Raw genomic sequence first — 11,206 nt, forward strand, 5'->3', positions numbered from 1 at the left:
ACATTGTCTGCAAACAGAATATCTGCCCCCGCTTTTTCTTAGGTTCCTGTTGCATGAAGTATTGTTTTCCATCCTTTGACTTTCAGTCTATGAGTATCCTTTTGGGTTAGATGGGTTTCTTGTAGACAGCATATGGTTGGATTTTGTTCCTTGATCCATTCTGCCAGTCTGTTTCTTTTAATTGGTGCATTGAGACCATTTAGATTAATGGTTATAATTGTTATATATTGGTTTATTGTTGACATGTTATCTTTCTGTTGTTGCATCTTTATCTTTCTGTTCTGTTTAATTGTCTGCTTTGTTTAGTGGTTTTTCCTTAGTATATCTAAACTGTCTTTCAGTATTCTTTGCAGGGTTGGCTTGGTGATCATGAAGTTCTTCAGGTGTTGTTTGTAATGGAAGTATCTTATTTCTCCATTGATTTTGGAGGACAGTTTTGCAGGGTACATCAGTCTAGGTTGGAAATCATTTTCCTCTGAAATACTTCACTCCATGCTCTTCCTGACTTTATTGTTTGAGCTGAGAAGTCTGCTATGATTCTGATAGGTTTTCCTTTATAGGTGATCTGTCTTTTCTATCTGACAGCTTTTAATATTCTATCCTTTTTTCAATTTCTGGGATGGTGATTATTATATGTCTGGGTGCAGTTTTATTTTGGATATGGCTATTTGGAGTTCTATATGCCTCATTGATCTTGATGTCAGTTTTCAATCTCATTTTTGGGAAATTTTCAGCTATTACTTCTCTAAATATCCTCTTGACATCCTTTATGTTGTCCCCTTGTTTTTCATTTATCCTTATCAAACTTATGTTGTTTTTCTTTGCGTCATCTTGCAGGTGTTGAATTGTTATTTCCTGATTTCTTGTTATTTAAAAAAGATCTTTCCTTTCCTGTTCCCTGGCTGCAATCTTGTCTTTGAGGTCTGAAATTCTATCTTCACATTCACTGAGGTGGTTTTTACAAATTTCAATGGAATTTTTGATTTCCTGTATATCTCTTTGCATCTGCTTTATATATTCTGTTTGTTTCTTATATTGTTCATCCAGGGATTCTATCTTTTTGTTTAGTTCCTCCATTTTTTTAACTGTGTCTTCTTTAGATATGTTCAGCATCTCCTTCATTTCTTTTATCATTTCTCCTTTTACCTGAGACATTATTTCTAGATTGAATTACTTTAAGGCTCCCCGGAGTTGCTTCTTTATTTTGGTTACTATTATTTCAGGTATTTCCGGTATATGGCATGTATTTTCTTCTATGTATGTGGCTCCTAGGCTTTCTTGGGCTTGGCTGGATGTTTGAGATTGCATTTTGGTCTTTCATTTTGTCATTTTCCTGTATTTCCAAACTTCAAGTGTTGTTCCAGGCTTCCCCTGGGCGTGTTGGAAATTGTCTCTTATGTCCTGGACTCCTGGGACTCCTCTGGTAGTGTTGCTTCCTCCTTGGGCAGCGAAGCCCCGGGATTAAGAGAAGGTTGCCAGGCTCCTCTCAGGTAGACCTAAAGCCTCCTCAAGCTACACAGCGCCCCCCTGTGGCAGCAAAGCTTCCCTCCTCAGCAGGGCTGCTCCCTCCTCCAGGCGGTGACAGTAGTGCTGGTGCTCTCCAGGCCAAAAGAAGGTCACAAGCAAGGTTGGAGCAGTCTCCCGCAGCTTGGCCCAGTTCCCTCCTTTAGGTGGGGCAGCTGCCGTGTGCCCTCCGGGTGAGAGAGGGTGGTTGGCAAGGCTGGAATGGGGTCCCACGGCTTGGCCCAGCTCACTCTTCCTGGCAGGCAGCTGTGGTGTGGCCCCTAGGCGAGAAAAAGCGGTCCGCTAGGCTGGAACTGGGTCCTGTGGGTCAGCCCAACTCACTTTTCCCAGCAGACAGCTGTGGCATGGCCCCCAGGTGAGAGAGTGGGCTGCCAGGCTGGAACAGGGTCCCACGGCTTGGCCCCACTCACTTTTCCTGGCGGGCAGCTGCGGTGTGTTGCCCAGGCGAGAGAGAATGGTCCACTGGGCTGGCCCGTTTGCTAATATTTTATTGAGGATTTTTGCATCTGTGTTCATTAGGGAGATTGGCCTGTAGTTCTCTTTTTTTAGTTGGGTCTTTCTCAGGTTTTGTTGCTAGAGTAATATTTGCTTCCAGGAATGACTTAGGAAGAATTGCTTCCCTTTTGATTTCATTGAAGAGTTTGAGGAATGTAGGCATTAAGTCTTCTTTGCATTTCATGTAGAATTCCACAGTGAATTCGTCTGGGCCTGGGCTCTTCTTTGTAGGCAAACCCTTAATTACATCTTCAATTTCATTAATAGAAATTGAGTTATTCGAAGAGTGATGGAATCGGGAGTTGATCAAAATGGCGGCTTCCTAGGGGATCAAGTGAAGAGTCTTTTCAGAGAAATCATACTAGAAGCTAGAATATGACAACATGGAGAGGGCCAGACAAATCGATAGCGATTCTTATTAACCAAGACACTGCAGCTGGAGGATTTAAAGTTGTGCTGAGATGGTGAATGCTGATAATGGGAGGCTGCAAATCCTGTGCCTTTAAATCAACAAACTGACCGGTGGACCCAGCAGGAAAAGCTGTTTTGCTTTTGATGACTGTGGGAAACTGAGACCTGGGACTCTGAGTAGCAGCCAGGACTGCACCACTGCACCAGACGAGATTGTACAAGGCCCTGGAGTTCTAAATCTAAACGGTGCGCAGATATCTGACCGTTCCGTGCTGTGCCGGGAGTGCACACTGTGCACCGTTCTGTGCTGTGCCGGGAGTGTGGGAAAGGTGGGCAGCTTGGTGTGCGGTGGACCCGGAATGAGGACCTGAGCCGGACTCTGGTGAGTACTGGGAACCCCGCGGCTGCTGGAGTTGGCCAGAGAACATCTTGGAACTGGACAGTGCCTGCCACCACAGGGAAATCAATAACACAGAGTCTGGCAGCAGACATTTTAGTGTTGGGCAGAAACTACAGCTCGGTGACATCACCAGGTCCCCCTGTAGGGAGGGCTGGTGGAAGATATCTTGAAATTTGGCAGAGCCTGATTACGTGCTGGCTTCAGCTCCATTCAGAGAACTAGTGGGAGCCATCTTGGATTTGGGCAGATCTGCTGTTCTGGTGCTCCTGTCACAGAGAGGTCTGGAAGAGAACAGCTGGGATTTGGGCAGAACCCTGTGCCATAGTGACATTAGTCAGCTGCTTCTGGTACAAAGAGAACTGGCAGGAGCTACTGGGGCTAAACCAAGCCTCTGCTTAGGGCCCAATAAGTGGATACAAAATAGTCACAACTCAGTGACATCCAGAAAGTACAGCCTAATTTATGGATTAACCGGCACAGAGGCCAGAGACTAGCCTGTACCACCCCTGCATCCCTGCCTACCCCAGATAACAGTAAATTGGCGAGAACAGCAAAAACTCAAGTCAGCACGCTTCTGAAAGGCCCTAAGCAATTTGGAGAGGGCCAGAGAACCCCAGGACAGTCTGAAAGAAACCAGAAACAGGACAAGAGATAAAAATAAAAAAAAATCTCTAGCTGGCCAACTTGAGAAAATAAGCCCAGGAGAAGTAAACACTGAAGAGAACAAGCACAGTAACCATCCATTGCTCGACACAGCATCAGCCGAAATTAAAAAGTAACTACATGATCTCATAGAGGAATTTAAAGCTGTACTCCTGATCCAAGTGAGGCAAGATATAAAGAGATTAATTAAAGAAATGACAAGCCCCGCCCAAGAGAACACAGATGGAAGAACTGAGGAAATCAGAAAAGAAAGAGAAACTTCTGAAGAAGAATTTAAACATAACTTAGAATACATGAAACAGATCCAAAGAGAATATCAGGAAACTAAAAACTCCATTGAACACTGGCAAAATGCCTTGACAGAAACTAAAGACAACCTTCTGAAACTTGAAGAGAGATTTATGGCATATGATCGTGAAAGAAAAAGCCTCTTAAAAATAACAAGGAACCAGAAAGAAGCATATTCAAAAACTGTAGGATGACAAAAAGATACATAACCTAAGAATAAAGAATATGAGTGAGGAAGCAGGAGCAACCAAAAATGAAATACAAAAAAAATATTCACAGATATATTAAAGCAAAATTTCCCATGTATAGCAAAAAGAAATGATATACAGATAAAAGAGGCATACAGAACACCAGCTACCTACAACCAAAACAGATCTACGCCTAGACATATAATAATCAAGATTCCAGAAATCCACCAAAGAACAGAATATTAAAAGCAGCCAGAGAAAAGATGCAGATTACTTACAACAGGAAAACTATCAAAGTAACAGCAGACTTATCAACACAAGCTCTTAAGTCAAGAAGGGAGTGGGGAGAAATATTCCAAGTCCTGAAAGAAAAAAATATGCGGACTCCGGGAGAACATGGCAGACAGACAACAGCAACTACCGGAGGCTCTCTGAAAGGCTTGGCTCAGAGGCCAGGAATGATGCGGACTAAGGAGACACGAACCAGTAGAGATATGCTCTGCTGACTCAGGAACGAACTGGGTTGAGAGAAACCAACTTAGAATACAGTCCTGGTGCTAAAATAGGAACAGAAAAGACTCGGTGTAGAGGCTCGACCCCGCACCATTGGAAACCGCGATTTGGGTTTCCCGCCGCCCGGCGGCTGGCTGCCCCCACAAGCGGCTCGGCAAGGAGAGACGCGCAGAGCTCTGGGAACGGGAGTCTGCGAACGGAGTCGGAAACAGGACGGACAAGGAGGCGTACACGAAAACTGACTGGTGGCGAGGTGAGTGAGAAACTGACCCCCTACCACAGTTTGATTCCAGCGGAGGACTTTCTGGGCTCAGGCAGTCCTGTAAGAGCAGGGCGCGGTGGCAACTCCAGCCACACATTCCCCTCTCGGACGGGATTGGTGAAAAGTGCCTGGCCTGAGTGACGCTGCTGGCGGACTCCCTAGGCTGGCCTAACCCAGATCCCAGAGCCTGACGGTGTCCTGGAGGAGCGACTGACTCCCGCGTAGGCTGCCTCCTCCGCAACTCCCTGCTGCATAGCGGTGGGCGGGAACAACTAGCCAGCGCAATTTGATCAGGCTGTGGCTGACAGGCAGGGAAGCCGGGCCTCCTATGTAAGCTTGCATTTTATAAGGAACAGAAAATATGGGGAAGGGAAGCAACAAAAAAGGCTCCTCGGCCCCCAATCCTGAGAAACAGGCAATAGTGGACACCGCACCAATATACATTCAGTGCTATATAGAGAGCCTCATAGACCAATTCAGGAATGAAGTTATCAACGACCTGAAGCTAGAAGTATGCAGAATAGTTAGAGAAATGCTAAGCACCACCCAGGATAAAACAGATGGTGGAATGGAAGAACAGAAAAAGAGGGGAGAATTCCTTGATGGAGAAAACAGAGAAAGCATTGAGTATGTGAAGCAGGTTCAAAGGGACTATCAAGAAATTAAGAAGTCTATCCAAGACTGGCATAACAGCTTGAAAGAAACTAAGGACAGACTATCTGAACTGGAGGGCAGACTTGAAATATGGGAGAATGAAATGAAAAACTTCTTAAAAATAACAAAGAAACAAACAGCAATAATACAAAGACAAGAAGATGATAAGAGGAGCCATAACTTAAGGATTAAGAACATAAAAGAAGAAGTAAGGACACAAACAAGTGAGCTACAAAAGCTACTCACAGAAATAATCCAGGAGAATTTTCCTAATTTAGCAAAAGGTAAAGATACTCAGATGTATGAGGCATACAGGACCCCAGCTACCTACAACCCTAACAGAGAAACACCCAGGCATATAATAATAAAAATTCCAGAAATTCAATACAAGAACAGAATATTAAAAGCTGTAAGAGACAAGAAACAGATCACTTACAAGGGAACACCCATCGGAATTACAGCAGATTTCTCTTCACAAACCATCAAATCACGAAGAGCATGGGGGGAAATAATTCAAGCTTTGAAAGATAATAATCTCCAGCCAAGATTGAGATATCCTGCACAACTGTCCCTGGAAATTGATGGAAAAACAAGGTGCTTCCAGGATAAAGAGGAACTGGGGGAATTTGCAACCACCAATTCAACCCTACAGAGAGTATTGCAGGATATTCTAAAAAAAGAAAAATACAAAGAACCCAGAAATAGTGGCGGGGAGGCCACAACGAATGGAGCAGAGAACAAAATGAAGAAGACAAACTGACAGCTACTGACAGAAAAAGAGCTCAACAGAAATGAGACAGAGAAGATTGGATGATAGGAACAGCTATTTTGGAGAAAATGACATCTTAATAGGTAATGCTGATTTAGTACCATCTTGTTTTGAAGTCTCATCTAGCTTTTGTTCTTCTGTCTCCAATGGTCTAAACAGGTTGTATCTTATTGGATTTTGTTATGTACGATAGTATAAGCAAAAACCTTTTAAAGACAAGGAGATTATACAGAGACCATTGTTCATTTTCTGTTAGTCAATTCTAAATACTCTATAATGCTGTCATTCTCTTAAATGGTTTTACATTGTTTTGATATACTTAATGCTACAGTATATGAAGTTGTACTCAAGGACTTCAGGGAGGGAGTCAATATGGTAACTACTTTTGGGTTGGAAATATCTGGTGGTGAAACACTATTCTGCTTAAATGGTTATGTTTTGATCTGCCCTGTTTCGCTGTTATGCCCTCTTTTTTCTCAATCTCCACTCCATTATTTACTTTTTTATTTTTATCCATTTAATTAAAGGGAAAAATATAGCAGGATATAATATAAGTAACCCACTTTGACTTTCTATTATCTCGATTTGAAGCCCTGTATTACTCTCACCATCTTGTTTTTGACTGAGGTTCTTCTATTCTGTTTTGCTGGATAGTATCAGGTTCGAAAGTTTAGGCATCAGCTGAGAAGATAATGAGATTCATTATAACGCCCATTCTCGTTGACTTTTATCTACTTTTGAAGACCTACAATATCTCCAATGTTTTGGTTTTGTCGGTTTTATTCTTTACTGTTTTGTTCAATTGTATTACAACTAATGATATAGGCAATTCTATTAGAAATAGCGGGAGGCATTATGGTAACCATTGTTGATCACCTTGTATTATGTTTTTATATTATCTATTATATCCACCCTTTTGACTTGACCAATTCTGTTCTGTTATGTCACATTTGGTTTTACTCTCTTCCAAAAAAGCAATAAGAACCGTGGGAGCAATGAAACCCATAATGTGTAATAGTCACTGTACAAAAGAGAGGAAAAGAAAGTGCTCTAAACTATATAACTGCATGTATATTTAAATGTATAAGATAGAAAATGATATCACAGAGTTTTATTGGATCATTGAACAGAACTGTTTGCAGTATCATTGTTGGAATGTCCACTCTATAAGCTTTAATTTTGTGACTTGAACAATTATTTCTAAGATGGCAATATGTAATCCATTAACTAGTGATTTCCTACTGCGCATTTTTTTCTTCTGTAAATCTGTATAACTTGTACCCCTTCACTGTTTTTTTTCTTTCTTTTCTCCTTAAATAAAAATAAAAAAAAAGAAAAAAATATGCAACCAAAGTTCATATACCCATCAAAACTCTCTCTCAAAATTAATGAAGAAATAAGATACTTTCAAGACAAGGAGGAACTGTGGGAGTTCATGGCCACCAATCCAACCCTACAGAGAGCGCTGAAGGACATTACAGAGAAAGAGAGGAAGAGATACCAGGATTCCAGCAACAGTGGCAGAGAGGCCTCAGTGAATGGGGCAGACAATGGAAAGAGGGAATAAGGTGGACAAATTATAGCAGAAAAGTGGAGTAGCAGACATGAGGCAGAGACGGTAAGCTATAGTCTTTAGTATAGACAGCTCTGAAACTATATTTTAAAAAAAAGCAGAGGTCATTGTTAATGGTGTATAACGATTTAAAAGACACAGTAGTCCTAGTGCCATATTTAGTTTGAATTTAATTTGTTCTGGTCTGTCCACTCATGTCAGATTTGAGGGTACAGACCTCTTGAACCAAAAATAGCAGGTTATATCATGGTAACTATCCTTACTTTCCTATTAACTTAAACTGAAATCCTGTATTACTTACATTGTCTTACTATGACTGATCTTAATTGAATGTGAATCATAAGACTATTGGTTGGCCTTGGCTGATTTTATTTGAAATTGGTATGCTTGTTAGCATCAACCCTAAAAGTAGAGGCAACTATTCTGAGCATGACAAGTTGTAAAGGATATCCATACTGGTATTAATTAGTAACAGCTTTCAAATCCTACAATGCTGTCAAAGTTAAGTTTTTATAAAAATAGGTGGTACTATGTTTAACTATAATAAGCCAGTGTTGTGGACAAATCTATTGAAAATAACAAGAGAAAACATAGTAGCTACGGAAGATCATTTATATTGTAGTCTTATATGTCTTATCTATTGCATGTTTTTCTAGGAAATTGTTTTGCTGTCTTGCTATGACTTGGTTTTCCCTATAATACAGAGAGGATAGATATATATGTTGAAATTCACACATGGGTTTTTTTTTAAAATCATTTACGGGAACAGATTATATAATGCAAGATGTAAGGAACAGATACTCTGAGGAAGAGATGCTGAGAAACCTGATGCTTATTTTGTAGCATTATAATATAAATTCTAACAATCTATTGTTCACTGATTAGAATGACATTGGACTGGTTTCTTGAGTTCAACTTCAGCATATGTAGAGATGGGGACAACTATCACAAAGAGAATGAGAGATGCGATGGTAGTTACTATTGTCTTCTCTAATTTGGAACTTGAGGACCTAAAAAGACTTCATCATCCTGTAATGATTTGATTAGTTCTATAATATGCAATAAGTATATAAAGTGGGTGAAGATAGGGACAACTATTTGTAAGAAACTAGAGACAGGTAGATAATGAAGATCTCCAGTGGACTTGCTTTGAAATCTGTATTTCTTTAAATTGTTTTTTTTAAATGTTCTGTTCTGTTTTGATATGATTAATCTTACCCTCTTTGAGATGTAAAACAAATGTGTAGGACTGATAATCATATTACTGAGCTTTTGTTCGATCATAGAGCAGAATGGTTTGTAGGGTCACTTTTAGAATGTCATTCTAAATACTTTAATTCTATAACCTGAACAGCTATTTCTAAGATGACAATGTGTAACTTATCAACCAGCAATTTCTTACCATTTGTTTGTCTGTAATTTTGTATTATTTCTACCTTTTTTAAATCTCCATGTATTTTTTTGTTTCCTTTTCTTTAAATAAAAAAAAAAGAAATTGAGTTATTCAGCAGTTTTACATCTTCTTGACCCCACTTTGGTACTTTGTACGTTTCTAGGAATCTGTCCATTTCTTCTGTGTTATCGAACCTATGAGACTAGAGGTTTTTGAAATAGATGTTGATGATCATCTGTATTTCCACAGAGTCATTCCTTATTGCATTCTTTATTGCATGAATTTGAGCTTTCAATGATTTCTCTTGAACACTGCTTTTCTAGCCCAGGACTGGGGCTTGGAAGGGAGCCCAGGGAAGAGAGAGGCAGAACTGAGCATGAAGATGCTGTGTATATGTAATATAAAAAACACGAAGCAGGTACCTGGGAAGTTGTGTTTCTGGCTGGCTATACCACCATTCTCCAGTGTTTAGCCTTCCCAAGGCTGCCTGGCTTACCTGTGTGTACGATGAGTCATAGGTTCAAAATTGAAAGTTAAACATGTAATGCTTTTAGAATTAAACACACTATATTGCATTCTTAATCCTGCAACTGGAGAGATTTCCAAGACAACATAAAAGGTCCCAGAATGAAAACTACCGAATAAGGAGAAATCTGATTTCATTTTTTAAAAAAATTACTGTAAGAAAGTGAAAAGGCAAGCCTGGCTGAAGGAACTTTTATGCTACACTTTTTTCTAATAGATGCAATCCCAGAAGGCTGGGAGACTCAACAGGGAGGGTTACCAAAGTCAAGCCCAACGAGAACAGTTTAGCAACTTTGCAAAACCTTGTCTCATACAAAAAGGAAAAGAGGTTTGGGGAGCTATTTAGTATGAAGAACCTGGACTCAATGTTAGCACCTAAGAAAAAATGTTTAAGTTGAGTATATTATTGCATGCCTGTAAATCCCACCCTTAAGAAGGCTAAAGCAGGAGTGTTCCTAGTTGAAAGCTAGTCTGTGCTACTAAATGTGTTCTGTAGTGCAAAGCAACACAGCCTCAAAAAAAAAAAAAACAAAAAAAACCAAAACAACAACAACAACAACAAAAAAAACCAAACCAAGCAATCAAACAGTAAATATTTATGCATCTATTAAAAACATTGGAACTGCAACAAAAACTCTAGGCTCTCCAAGAAACGTTTTGCTGTTAGACCGGGGAAGTAACCTGAAGGATAAGTCTGGAGCATCTTAACTTTTTTCTTTCTTTTAAAAAAATTTTAAATCATTTATTGTTGTGGTTGATAGACTGTGTCCACTTGAGAAGTTTAGAAGTTTTACTGAGAGACTCAGCAGGGAGCCAAGATCCTTACATTGTGAATATTCTCATCATGGGCAAGAGGAGGACACAGGGATTTTGTGAGTGCTACACCTTCCCTGGAAGTGGGGTGGTGGTGAAGAGTCTTACTCTTCCACCTTTTGTTCTGGCCACTGCATTTTGCTTGTATCCAGACTCTTTCCCTGAGTCTAAGGTTCAGGATGGTTGACCAATGAATCTGGCAGAACAAATTTCAAGGCAGTCGAATGTTGAGGCAGTGATGTGGTTCTTCTTGGGGGCTTTAAGCCAGATTTATGCTGTGAATAAAGAGAAAGAACCCAGCAGGATGGTTTAAAGCATTGTGAGTTTAACCAGAAAGCTGTGGACTGTCAAGATAGAGCTGAGGCCTCAACTGCAGAGAAGGAACAGAGAAACAAAAATGATGGCCTGTGGGCATAACAGGAAAAGCTAGTGGGTCTCCATCTTTTACAGCCTCAACCCTGCAAAAGTGAAAGACTTTGCTTGGAAGAGAAAACTGCAGAGCACCGTGATCCAGAGTTGTGGCAGAGGCCACGGGGGTTCCGGATTGGTCATGATATAGAAGATTTGTTCCTCACAATCAGGTTCAGAGTGCTAAGTGACCCAGGCTATGGACCCCTACAACTAAGAGAGAGGAAAGCCTGACTCCTGCTCCAACTGGCAGCTGACCTTGGTGATATCCATGTAGCACTGGTTTTAGGAGCATGGAGAATGCATGAATTCTGAGGGTAAAAAGGC

The sequence above is a fragment of the Cavia porcellus genome, unplaced genomic scaffold, assembly GCF_034190915.1.
Source record: "Cavia porcellus strain 051 isolate PalLab524CR breed Dunkin Hartley unplaced genomic scaffold, mCavPor4.1 scaffold_1, whole genome shotgun sequence".
In the NCBI taxonomy this organism is placed as follows: Eukaryota; Metazoa; Chordata; class Mammalia; order Rodentia; family Caviidae; genus Cavia; species Cavia porcellus.